Source organism: Heloderma suspectum, chromosome 11 (assembly GCF_057233095.1).
Source record: "Heloderma suspectum isolate Gila_16-S chromosome 11, 16-S_ref, whole genome shotgun sequence".
Taxonomy (NCBI): Eukaryota; Metazoa; Chordata; class Lepidosauria; order Squamata; family Helodermatidae; genus Heloderma; species Heloderma suspectum.
The window spans coordinates 25055066-25067201 of NC_139468.1; the positions used below are offsets into that span (position 1 = coordinate 25055066).

A 12136-nucleotide genomic window follows, 5' to 3' on the forward strand; every position below is an offset into this window, starting at 1 on the left:
CAGATCTTTCCTGTATAGTTCTTCTGTGTATTCTTGCCACCTCTTCTTAATCTCATCTTCTTCTGTTAGGTTCCTGCCTTCTTTGCCCTTTATCATGCCCATCTTTGCACAAAACGTTCCCTTGAGATCTCCAATTTTCTTGAAGATATCTCTAGTCTTTCCCATTCTGTTGTTTTCCTCGATTTCTTTGCATTGTTCATTGAAGAAGGCCTTCTTGTCTCTCCTTGCTATTCTCTGGAACTCTGCATTCAGTTGGCTATATCTTCCCCTTTCTCCCTTGCTTTTCGCTTCCCTTCTTTCGTCAGCTACTTGTAAAGCCTCATCAGACAGCCACTTGGCTTTCTTGCATTTCTTTTTCTTTGGGATGGATTTCGTTGCTGCCTCCTGAACAATGTTATGGACCTCCGTCCATAGTTCCTCAGGCACTTTGTCTATCAGGTCTAATCCCTGAAATCTATTCCTCACCTCCACTGTATATTCATCAGGGATATGATTTAGGTCATACCTGAACGGTTTAGCGGTTTTCGCAACGTTCTTCAATTTAAGCTGAAATTTTGCAAGAAGCAGCTCATGATCTGAGCCACAGTCAGCTCCAGGCCTTGTTTTTACTGACTGTATGGAGCTTCTCCATCTTTGGCTGCAAAGGACATAATCAATCTGATTTCGATATTGACCATCTGGTGATGTCCATGTGTAGAGTTGCCTCTTGTGCTGTTGGAAAAGAGTGTTTGCTATGATCAGCATGTTCTCTTGGCAAAACTCTATTAGCTTTTGTCCTGCTTCATTTTGTACACCAAGACCATGCCTGCCTGTTATGCCGGTGATTTCCTGACTTCCTACTTTAGCATTCCAATCCCCTATGATGAAGAGGACATCTTTTTTTGGTGTTAGTTCTAGAAGGTGTTGTAGGTCTTCATAGAACCGAGCAACCTCAGCTTCTTCGGCATCAGTGGTTGGGGCATAGACTTGAAGTACTGTGATGTTGAATGGTTTGCCTTGGATTCGTACTGAGATCATTCTATCATTTTTAAGATTGTACCCCAGTACTGCTTTTCCCACGCTTTTGTTGACTATGAGTGCTACTCCATTTCTTCTAAGGGATTCTTGCCCACAGTAGTAGATATGATGGTCATCTGAATTAAATTCTCCCATGCCTGTCCATTTTAGTTCGCTGATTCCCAAGATGTCGATGTTCAATCTTGCCATCTCATGTTTGACCACCTCCAGCTTACCTTGATTCATTGATCTGACATTCCAGGTATACTATATACTTTTATCATATCATACCATGTTCAACTCTTAAAGTGATTGATTGCCTGTCCCCAGTCAGTCCGTTTATATGCCCAGTGGAGTTTTCCCTCATTCACCCACAACCCCACCAAAAGTACTACAACCTCCCTTTGCAGCCTCCACCAACACAAGCTGCTTTTAAAGCTCGGGTTTAGTGTAAGATGAAAGCTGCTGTTAAGAAGAAGAAGCAAAAGCCTATTTGGCTGTTTATGAGCCTTTCCATGTAGCTTGATGTGATTAACTAGCTTGTAGCAATTGTGTCTAATCCAGAACGATGAAAGTCTATGAGAATCAAGGTAGTTTTGCCATTTAATTCACTGAAGTGTGGATGACCTCTTTTAACTTATTTGATGGAAGTCCTGCTTTTGAAGGAGCCCCTTTTATTTGTTTGTTTGTTTGTTTAATAATATCTATGAATCACCTACATTAAAGAAATTTCTAAGCCATGTACAAAAACAAATCTTCATACACAAGTAGTATTACCTTCCTGGGAATGCATGTTGGCTCCTTGTTCAGTAGGTGCGTAAAACCCAGAAGGGTTGGAGCCTGCCTAATTTGTAGTGGTAGGGAGTTCCAGAGAGTGGTTGCTACAGTGTGAAAAGCCTTATGGGTTAGTTTAAGCATGCAAAATCCAGACATTGTGTTGATGTATAATCTTCTTTAAATCTGGTGGGGATCAGCTTAGCTTGCAACTCTCCCCCAGGAATTTCAACTCAATTTGCAGAGGTTAGCATGACATCAACAAACTCTTTTAGGATGATGTAAACAGATGTCAGTTTGTCTCTCTGCTGCTCTATCATCGTGTCCCAGAGCTGGTGTTGGGTTGGTATGCTTGGGCACTTGCTGAGGCCCACACCCCAGAAGGCACCTCACTGCTGAGTCCTGGCTCTGCTGCTTTCCTCCCTGCTATTGCTGCCTGTTCACCTGCCCTGCTGTAAGCAAGTGAGCACTGGCAGGAGAAAGAACAGCGGTATTGGGTCACTTTGCCCTCTCCTTCTGAGCAGCTGTGTAGACTGAGCCCAGAGGGACAGGGAAGTGAACAGGCAGTGCTGCCAGCAGCATGGAGAAGGTGAGTCCATTTAGGTGCAGGGTCCAGTGAAGGCATCTTGCCCAAGACCCTCCCCCCCCCCCAAAAAAAAAAAAAAAAACCCTGTAGCTAGCACTGTTCTATGTGCTGGTGTCACCTGGCACTCACTGCTGTCTTTCCAACCCTTGTTAATGTAGCTGAGGCTGTTATAACTAGAAGGTGATAGAAGAGGAAACCAGTGCTTCTCCCCTTCCATTTTCAGCTTGCTGGGTGTTAGACAGCCCAGCACAGGCAGGTTGGCTTCACAGCTTCCTAAGCTATCCACCTCTCCATTTTTGTTTGCCTGGGCTGCTTTTGCATAACAGCAAGGATCATAGCATTCTCATGTGGACTGGAGTGGGGAGGTTAGTGAACAATGGAAACATTAGAATGAAATGCTGAAAATGTTGGGGGCAGGAAAAGACAAGCCATAACTACTCCATGTCTTCCTACAGGACCACTTCATGTATTGCGGTTTAAGTGTTCACCTAAGATGTTTTGGAATGTACTTTTCATGAGACAGTAGAGATGGATGAGAATCTCGTTTCAGTTTAGTTTGGGTAAGAATTTACCAAAATTCACAAAGTTCTCCATATTTGGGACAGAAAGACCTTGAGGTTAAAAAAAAAAAAAAATGAATGTGGGAGAAACCAAAACTGGCCGATTCGTCCATCCAGGCCCAGAGCTTTGAGTGCTTTGCTCTTAAAAGTCTGAGTTTGAATCCCTGTGTATTCAGCCATGTTAGTGCTGAATTAAGGTTGCCACCTCTTTTTGTCTGACAGGCTCCTAATTTTTAATGGCTATATGGCAGGCAGGCAGGCACATCATGGTCTTCTCCTTGCTGGGAATAGCTGTACCTACTGAGCTTGGTGCAGATGGGTAGAATTTCATTTCAGTTCATTTTTCATCAGAATTTTCCAAAATCTGCAAAGTTCTTCATATCGGGGAGAGAGAGAATTTGAGATTTAAAAAATTCAAATGCAGGAGAAAAGGAAACTCACATATTTGCCCATCCCTGGTCATGTTTGTATGTCCACACGTCATACATCCAGGTTAGATTACTGTAATGCGCTCTGTGTGGGGCTGCCCTAGAAGACAGCTTGGAAACTTCAACAGGTGTAGAGCGCAGCAGCATGGGGAGCTTAGTGCTCAGATCATATTGCACCTATTCTGTATTGGTTACATTGGCTGCCTATTTATTTCTGGGTCCAATTCAAGGTGCTGAATCCTGTCTAAACATTAAGATCAGCATGAGAAGCCCTCCTCTCTGGCCCACCAGCACAAGCTGGTGCTAGGGAGGGGGCTTTCTCAGTGGTGGACCCATACCTTTGCAACTCCCTCCCTAGGGTGATACATATGGCCTTATCACTTCTGGATTTTAAAAAACAACAGAAGGCACATTTATTCCATATTACATTTGGCTGAATTGTGCTGTACTTGAAAAAAAATCTGTAGCTGCTGGTGTTTCTTTGTGTTTGTGTGCATGTGATTCAGATGTTGAAACTACTGTGTTCTCATGTGTTTTGGAGTTTTGTAAGCTGCCTTGTGAGGACAGGGAATAGGTTTAAAAACGCGCGCACGCGCGCACACACACACATATACATGTGGGGATAGGGCTAACTGGAGAGGTCCCATAGTTCAGTGGGGAAAGCACATGCCTTGCATACAGAATACCCCCATGGTGAACATGTGCAATTAAAATATCAGGGACCAGGACTGAGAGGTCCCCTTACCCTAAACCCCCCAAGGGCCACTGCCAGTCTGAGCAGACAGTACTGGATTGGACAGACTAATGCCTTGAGAGCTTTATAGATTGAGTTCATACATTACCCTTTTTGAGGTGTCTGCCTACCAAATCTATATGCAATATACTTGAAATATGGAATGTTATCTCTCATTTTTAAGCTCCTTTTTCCTTCCCCACTGTTACTTTCTCTCCCTGAGGATCCCCCAAAAGCCATATAGAAATCATAAAATAATCTTGCTCTCTCCCTACTTAAGAGCCATTGTGCTTTCTATTTACCTATCCATCCATTTATTCTGCACTGCCTCTGCAAACAAAAAAACCAAAACAAAACCCACACATCCAAGATGTTAATGGATTAGTTATTCATTAGATCAGCATCCTTACCCACATCTGCTTCAGGTTTTCCTCTAGACAAAAAAAGAATTTAAAAAATCTTGCCTTTCTTCTTTTATCAGATACTTGATATCCTAATGTTATGCCTTCATATTTTTCAGGCAGGATTTTTAGCCATTACTCTTTCACTAGAGATGTTAATAGTTCAGGCAAAAATTAAATAACTGGGATCTTCTTTGGTAAATGAAACAATCTCTCTCTTACTCCTTAGTTCAGTGATCAAACACATGCTTTGCATGCAAAAGTTCTCAAGTTCAGTCCCTGGCAACTCCAGTTAAAGCAGGGGTGAGAGGACCTGTGGACCTGTTGCTGGGCTACACCTCCCATCACCCTTGACTGTTGGACATGCTAGCTGGGGCTGATGGGAGTCAGCACACCAAAATGTATAAGAAGGGAGTGGGGGAGGTACCATAAAATTCATACATAAAAGGGATCCCCATGATGGCTGGGGAGTGGGGTGGGGCCAGGAACAGGCATCTGGGCTAACCCTTGCACCCAGTGTCCGCATAATGCATATATAGAGCAAGGGTGCAGAAGGGGCCAAATCCAGCCCCCCAGAGGCCCCAATCACTGATGAGCCAGTGTGGTGTAGTGGCAAGAGTGTTGGACTAGGAGCCAGGAGATCTGGGTTCTAGTCCCCACTTGGCCATGGAAGCTCACTGGGTGACTTTGGGCCACTCACAGACTCTCAGCCCAACCCACCTCACAGGGTTGTTGTTGTGAGGATAAAATGGAGAGGAGGAGGAGAATGTAAGCCACCTTGGGTTCCTTGCAAGAGGAAAAAAGGCGGGGTATAAATGCAATAAATAATAAATAATAATAAATCTTGCCCTCCAGGGGTCCTTCGATGGCTCCACACCCTTTTCCCCAACCACCAAGCATTTGGTGGTTTCCCAGCTTTTGTGCAGTTTCCCCCCCCTCCCCCATTCCAAAAGGTTGACATGCCTCTCCAAAGGCTTAATTACTGGCAGGAAGAGCTTTAAGTGAAAATATTCTGGCATTCTGGCCCTGCCCCCTTTTGCCTTTGGCGCTGCCCACCACTGGAGTGGGCTCCCTGAAACTTTCTCTGAAATGTAATTTGGTCCTGGGCTGAAAGAGATTCTGCACCCCTCGCATAGGGGCATGGCTTCCGGTGGCATGAAGCCTTTACATCTGAGTAGCTGCGTCAGGGCGCCTCTTCAGACAGCCATGCTCCATGTGTGGGCATCAGGGGTGGGGCCAGCCCCACTGGCCTGTCATCACCTGGACCCCCTTCCCACATGAAAGAGGATCCTGCACGCAAAGCATATGTGGTCTTAGGTTGTCAGAGTTTTAATTCCAGAAAATGAAAGAGACCATCTTTCTGTATACTGGTTTGATATGTATCGGGTTTGAGAGAAGACATCTTGCAGAATGGACAGTCCCTACTCACAGGCTTACATTCTACCAAGTGACACACAGGAAGCTGCCTGAGAGATCGTTCTCCAGAGCAGGGCTGGCATCAAGGGTAGGCATGGTCAGGCACGTGCCGAGGGCCCACGCCTCAGCAGGGGCCCACTGACAAGAGCCCCCTGGAGTTGCTCCTCTTCACCATGGCAACCTGCTCGTTCACCTGCCTCTTGCTCTGGCCCAGACAACCATGGTGGTGAGAAAGAGGAGCAGAAAATGTCACGGCCTGCTTGCTCACTGGCTCTCTGCGTATCAAGCAAGCAAATGGTGGCAACTATGAGAAAGAGGAGGAGGAGCAAGAGCAGCTGGTGACCATGGCGGTGAGAATGTAAACTCACCGAGGGTGAAGATGTCTTGCCCAAAGGCCCTCAGAAACCTGGAGCCGGCAGTGCTCTGGAGGCTTCCGCCATCTGAACTGTGGCAGATGGGCACTGGTGAGAACTTCTCTTTGGGGGTGCCCCATTTTGTGGAATTCTCTACCCAGAGATACTTGCCTGGTACCACCTTTGTTATGATTTATGCTCCGGGTGAAGATCCCTGTTAAAATTTTTCTGGGCTTTTAAAAATGTTGAGTTCTACGTTATTTTTGTATCTGTTTTCGTTTCTTTTTTACTACTATGATTTCTCTGGGTTGTATTTGATTATATTGGAAACTACCCTTTGAAGGGGCAGTATAGAAATATACTACATAAATAAAATCCTATGGAGCGAAGGAAGTGGGTCTTTAAGTGCTTCTTTTAAAATGAAGGACAGAGTCAAATATTTTGGGAAGGGGGACATATTCCAGTGATACAGAGCAACTGGGGGCAATTTATGTGAGCAAGAGAGAAAGGTGGCAAGTGTGGGCTTAGAAAGAAAATAGATTGCAGACAAGTGAAGGTGGGGCAAGCCCAAGACACTTTGCTGCCTGAGGCAGAGGACAAGATTCCCCCCACCCCACCCAGTCTACAATTCCACACATTGAAGCTGAGGAAACTGGCAGTTGAATCTTACTTCAACAGTACCGACAGAACAGCGCCCTCCACCTAGGGATGTCAGAGAATTCCGCCACGGATCTCGGTGAGGCTAAATGCCAGTGCATTCGGCCCCCCGAAATCTATGGCGGAATGGCCTGCCCGCCCCCCGCGGATCCCCCCGGGACGAGACTTATCTGGGGTGGATGTTCTAGACGGCAGCTGCTCCAGCAGTGGCGGCGGCGGCGGCGGCAGCGGCAGGTCTTCCGACTGGCTGCCGCCGCCACCATTTGCAGTCTCATCTTTTTTTTTTTTTTACATAGATGTGATAGTCTATGTAAAGACTTACGTAGCCTATCACGGCTGGGATAAAAAAAAGCATACGCAAATGGCGGCGGCTATGGCCGTCGCCATTTGCATTCCTTATTTTTGGCCGTCTTAGTCTACGTAAATATCTACGTTGACTAAGACGGTGAAAATAAAGGGGAATGCAAATAGCGCCCGCTACGCTATTTGTGTTCCCCTTTCTTTTCTTCGTCTTTGTTGTTCAGTCGTTCAGTCGTGTCCAACTCTTCGTGACCCCATGGACCGTAGCACTCCAGGCCTTCCTGTCCTGCGCACTCTCCCAGAGTGTGCTCAGGTTCATATTCATTGCATCGGTGATGCTATCTAGCCATCTCATCCTCTCCCGTCCCCTTCTCCTTTTGCCTTCAGTCTTTCCCAGCATCAGGGTCTTTTCCAGAGAGTTTTATCTTCGCATTAGGTGGCCAAAATATTGGAGCTTCAGCTTCAGTATCTGTCCTTCCAATGAGCACTCAGGGTTGATTTCCTTTAGGATTGACTGATTTGACCTCCTTGCAGTCCAGGGGACTCGTAAGAGTCTTCTCCAGCACCACAGTTCGAAAGCATCAATTCTTCGGCGCTCAGCCTTCCTTATAGTCCAGCTCTCACAGCCATACATTGCTACTGGGAAAACCGTAGCTTTGATTATACGAACCTTTGTCGGCAAGGTGATGTCTCTGCTTCTTACTATGCTGTCTAGGTTGGCCATAGCTTTCCTCCCAAGGAGCAAGCGTCTTTTAATTTCATGGCTACAGTCACCGTCTGCAGTGATCTTGGAGCCCAAGAAAGTAAAATCTGTCACTGCTTCCATTTCTTCCCCTTCTATATGCCAGGAAGTGATGGGGCCAGATGCCATGATCTTAGTTTTTTTAATGTTGAGTTTCAAACCAGCTTTCTTCGTCTTAGTCTACGTAAATATTGACGTAGATTAAGACGGCAAAAAATAAGGAACGTAAATGGCGGCCGTAGCCGCCGCCATTTGCGAACGCGTTTTTTTGTTTGTTTTTTGTTTACCCAGAGCCCTCCGCAGCCGGAAATCCAGCTGCGGACGGCCCTGGCCTGGGCCTGGCTGGCTGCTCTGCAGAGCCACCGCGGAGCACAGCCGGCCGTCAAGGATTCCGGGGGGGAGGACCGGATCGCCTCCCTCCCCGTCGAGGATTCCAGGGGGAGGGACGGAATGCCCCCCCACACCATGAACAGAATTCGCAAAAAGGTAAGTGACTTTCGTACATCCCTACCTCCACCACAGCTGAGGACAGCGGACTAGCTTAGGGGCACAGAGCAGGCCTCAAGGCAGACACAGCTCTGTCCACCCAACATCTTGCTGCCACTCCCTGGCCCCAGTATCTGCTGCCTGATGAGGCAGCCTCACTTTGTCTAATGGTAGAGCCAGCCCTCGGAGAAGAGGATGAAATGGTAGAGAGAGAGGAGGGCGGGGAGAAAATGTAGGTAGGGAGGAATGAGAGAATGGAGACTCTTTAGAGCCACTTCACACTAAACAAATCTTAAGAATAGACCTAAAAAAAAAACAATAATGTGTGCACCTATTAACATGAAGTGTGGATACAAGACATGTGTGTCAACCGTGTGTTTTCAGACAGCCACACTCAACAGCAAGCTGGGATTGTATCCTGTCAAGTATAGAACGTACACCCTGAGGCAAACCTGAGTTTGTCTCTGTCTCATTTCTGAAATGAATTCTTAAAGGTCAGAAGGAGAAGCCTGAACTGAGCCCAACAGAGTGAAAGAAGCCACTGCAAAGAAGAATGGTATAAAGGGGTGAGGGGATCAAAGTGATGTGCAGCGGACTTGAGCACAGACAAAAGTGACTTAAAGGAAGAAATGGGGAGACATGTCAAAAGCAAGATTTTATCAGTTTGCATGGCCCTCTTGTTCTTGAATGTAGCAAGTAAGTTTGCATGTTATCGCATTGGTTTTGATGGTTTTATATTGTAAACAGGCTGCGAGGAAAAGGGGATTGAAAAGAATAAGGAAAGGAGGATTTCTTTAAAAAAAAAAAAAAGTCAGCAAATACAAGTCTGTGTCTTCCAATGCAAGCCGCTGCGTACATTCACATTTATAAGAAGGAAATGGAGCCAGAACTCAGAAGTTCATATGCAAAAAAGAAAAAGCGAACATCTTCCTTGTTAAAATGTGTACCGGGTCTCTTCTCCCCTGCCCCAGCCCTCCTTTTCATCAAAGCAGTAAGCATATGTGATGAGTTTAAAATCACAAACACTCTTACTGGATTGTGAATCTACCAACAAGAGGATGTCAGTTACTCCTTTCCTCTGGTGACCACATCACAGGTGCACCTGCAGCAAGAAGCTGAGATGTTTGCTCCTATGAAAAGCACAGTAAACACCTATTAACCAGACCCAGAAAGAAGAGCCTTGGCTGTGCTTGCCTGCCTCCTTATCGCAGTCAGATGAAGGGATAAGAGTCGTCTGCCATGCATATTTGGGAGGTGAATTTGAGTTAAATTGGCAGATCTGCATACACACTGGTGCTTGTGAACGTGAGACCTGCCTTGCTGGATCAGACCAAAAATAAAACTAGATCCCAGCTTCCTGTTTTTCACAGGGCCAGCTGATGCCTCCAGGAAGACCCCCAAGTTATTTGTTCCCAGCATCTAGTTAACTGACATTTATTTTGCCACTTTTTAAAGGGAATTTACATCTTTGTTGACTCTGCTGTTTAACCATGCTGGCATCTTTTTGGAATTGTCAGTCTCTTTCCTAATCTGTGGTATGCATTTGAACTAAGCTTGCATTATAGTGGTTTGAAATAGCCTCTGTACTCCCTAAAGCAGGCATGAGGAACCTCAGGCTCGCAAACCAAATTTGGCCTTTCTTCAGTCCCAGTCCAGCCAGATGGTCACACCGCAGGCACACACCCCTTTCCCCTGACTGCCGATCATTTGGTGGTTTTCCAGCTTTTGCATGCTTTTCCCCATTCTAAAAGGTTGGAATGCCCCTCCTAAAGCTTATATTACTTACCGGCAGTAAGAGCTTTAAGTTAAAGTAGGCTGATATTTTTGGCCCCACCCTTTTTGCCCTTGGCCCCACCTACCACTGGAATGCGGTCTCTCAGAGCTTCTCCAAAAATGAATTTGGCCCTCAGGCTGAAAGAAGTTCCCCACATCTGCACCAAAGAGATTTGACCCTACAGACTCAACACCCTTTTATCTAATCCACTCTTTTGAGACATTTCTTCTTCGGACATCTAGGGCACAGTCCTATGGGATTGCCACCCACTATACTAGGGATGTACAAACTGTAAAATCCATTCCGTCTGTGTTTCGTGGATTGTCAGGCGCCTTGTTCCGTCATCTGCTCTCAGATGAATGTGGATTACTATTTTTTTGCCGTGCAGAAAAATATGCAAATAATTACATAAGTTTTGTAACAATTTACATAATTTAGTATGTAACATTTCCTGGGTTGTCCCCCATTCCATTCAACTTCAGCAGAAATTTGCATATTTTCCTATGAATACATATGTGTAAAATACGGGAAAGTTAAAAAAAAATAATAATCCGGAAGTCCATGGACTCCATGCGGCCTGAGAGGGTCGCTCTGTAGCAGATTCCACAGGTTGGATTCTTAGAAATCCCAGCGCATTTTAGTCCATCTCGAATTTCTCCAGCATCATACAGAATGCTATACAGAAGCCTCTGATCTTGGAGGCTTCCAAGTATCCAGTGCCCTGCCAAGCTGCTGCTGGCAGGGTGGAAGGAGTGACGGAGGCAATTTTCACCTCCCCATCATTCCTTCTTATTTTTTACTCTAGGCAGGCCTCTTAGGGACCAGACCATGCCTGGTCCCAAGACATGAGGCAGCCACCTTGCTGAAACTTAAGCAGGTCTGGGTCTGGTCAATGCTTGGAGGGGAGACTACCTGGGAACCACATGTAGCCACCTTGAGTTCCATGATGAAAGAAAGGTGGGATATAAGTATAATAAATACAATAAGCCCATCTAGAGAGGTTGCACTACTGGTGGGGAGTGGGGGTGAGCAGGGCTGGAGTGGATCCTGGCCTCTCTCTTCCCTGTTAACTTGCCCCCTTTTTGACCTTGGGAAAGAGCAGCACTGGTTCTTTCTGCAGTGGCTGCAAGGCGAGGGATTGGAATGCAGAGTCTCCCTTCTGAAGTCGTAGGAATGTCTGCAGCATCAGGAGGGGGACCCAGACATATCCCATGCTCTTGGGATGGTCTCCCAGGAACCACAGGATTGTTCTGTTATTTGTTACTCATTATACTTTTAAACCTCCCAATAACACAAGTTTTCTGCATGTTATACAATACATTAAAAATGTAAAATACAAACAGTAAAACAAATTAAAGATGGCACGTAATAAAATCAAGATAAAATCAGAAGCAGCAAGTAAAAACAGTACAGCACATAGCACCAAAGTGAAAGAAGCAGCAATTAAAAGTGCACTGATCTGAAAGTGCTAAAAACAGTTCTCAGAATGCCTAGGAGAATAAAAGGGTCTTCAGCATAATTTAGGTGCCAGGGGTGCCTCTCTGGGGAGGGTATTCCACACTTGTACCTGTCTCTTGTAGCCACCTGTCTCACTTCATTTGTTGGGAGTACCTTGAGGAAGGCCTCAGATGATGACTTTAGGATCCAGGTAGATACATATGTCTGTGTTGGATGGTTTTAGAGCCATTTTCCACCAACATGTGTATTTACTTGGACAGCTCCACTTTCAATATTCCCACACGTGGCATTTTGGTTGGTCCTAATCAAGGTATTGCCCAGTTGTGGATTTTAGAATGAAATGTATTTGCATTTCTGTGATAGTTTTTTTTTTTAAGAAAACATCATAAAACTGCAGTAACTAAAGAGCACGCAGTTTATTTGCTTATTCTTAAAATTACAATACAAAGTAAAAGAAAATGCAAGCAGGGAG

The 12136-nt window shown here is 45.5% G+C and overlaps 1 protein-coding gene across 2 annotated transcripts in view; it reads left to right on the forward strand.

Moving 5' to 3' along the window:
- Positions 1–12136, forward strand: part of EFL1 (elongation factor like GTPase 1) — a 116606-nt gene that overhangs the window by 87707 nt on the left and 16763 nt on the right. The window contains exon 21 of one of the 2 annotated variants that reach the window (XM_084817244.1): positions 1168–9257. The exons of the other annotated variant lie outside the window; for it this stretch is intronic. The gene's annotated coding sequence lies outside the window, so the exon portion shown is untranslated. Of the gene's footprint in view, positions 1–1167; positions 9258–12136 lie in introns of those variants that run through there. 2 annotated transcript variants of the gene reach the window in all.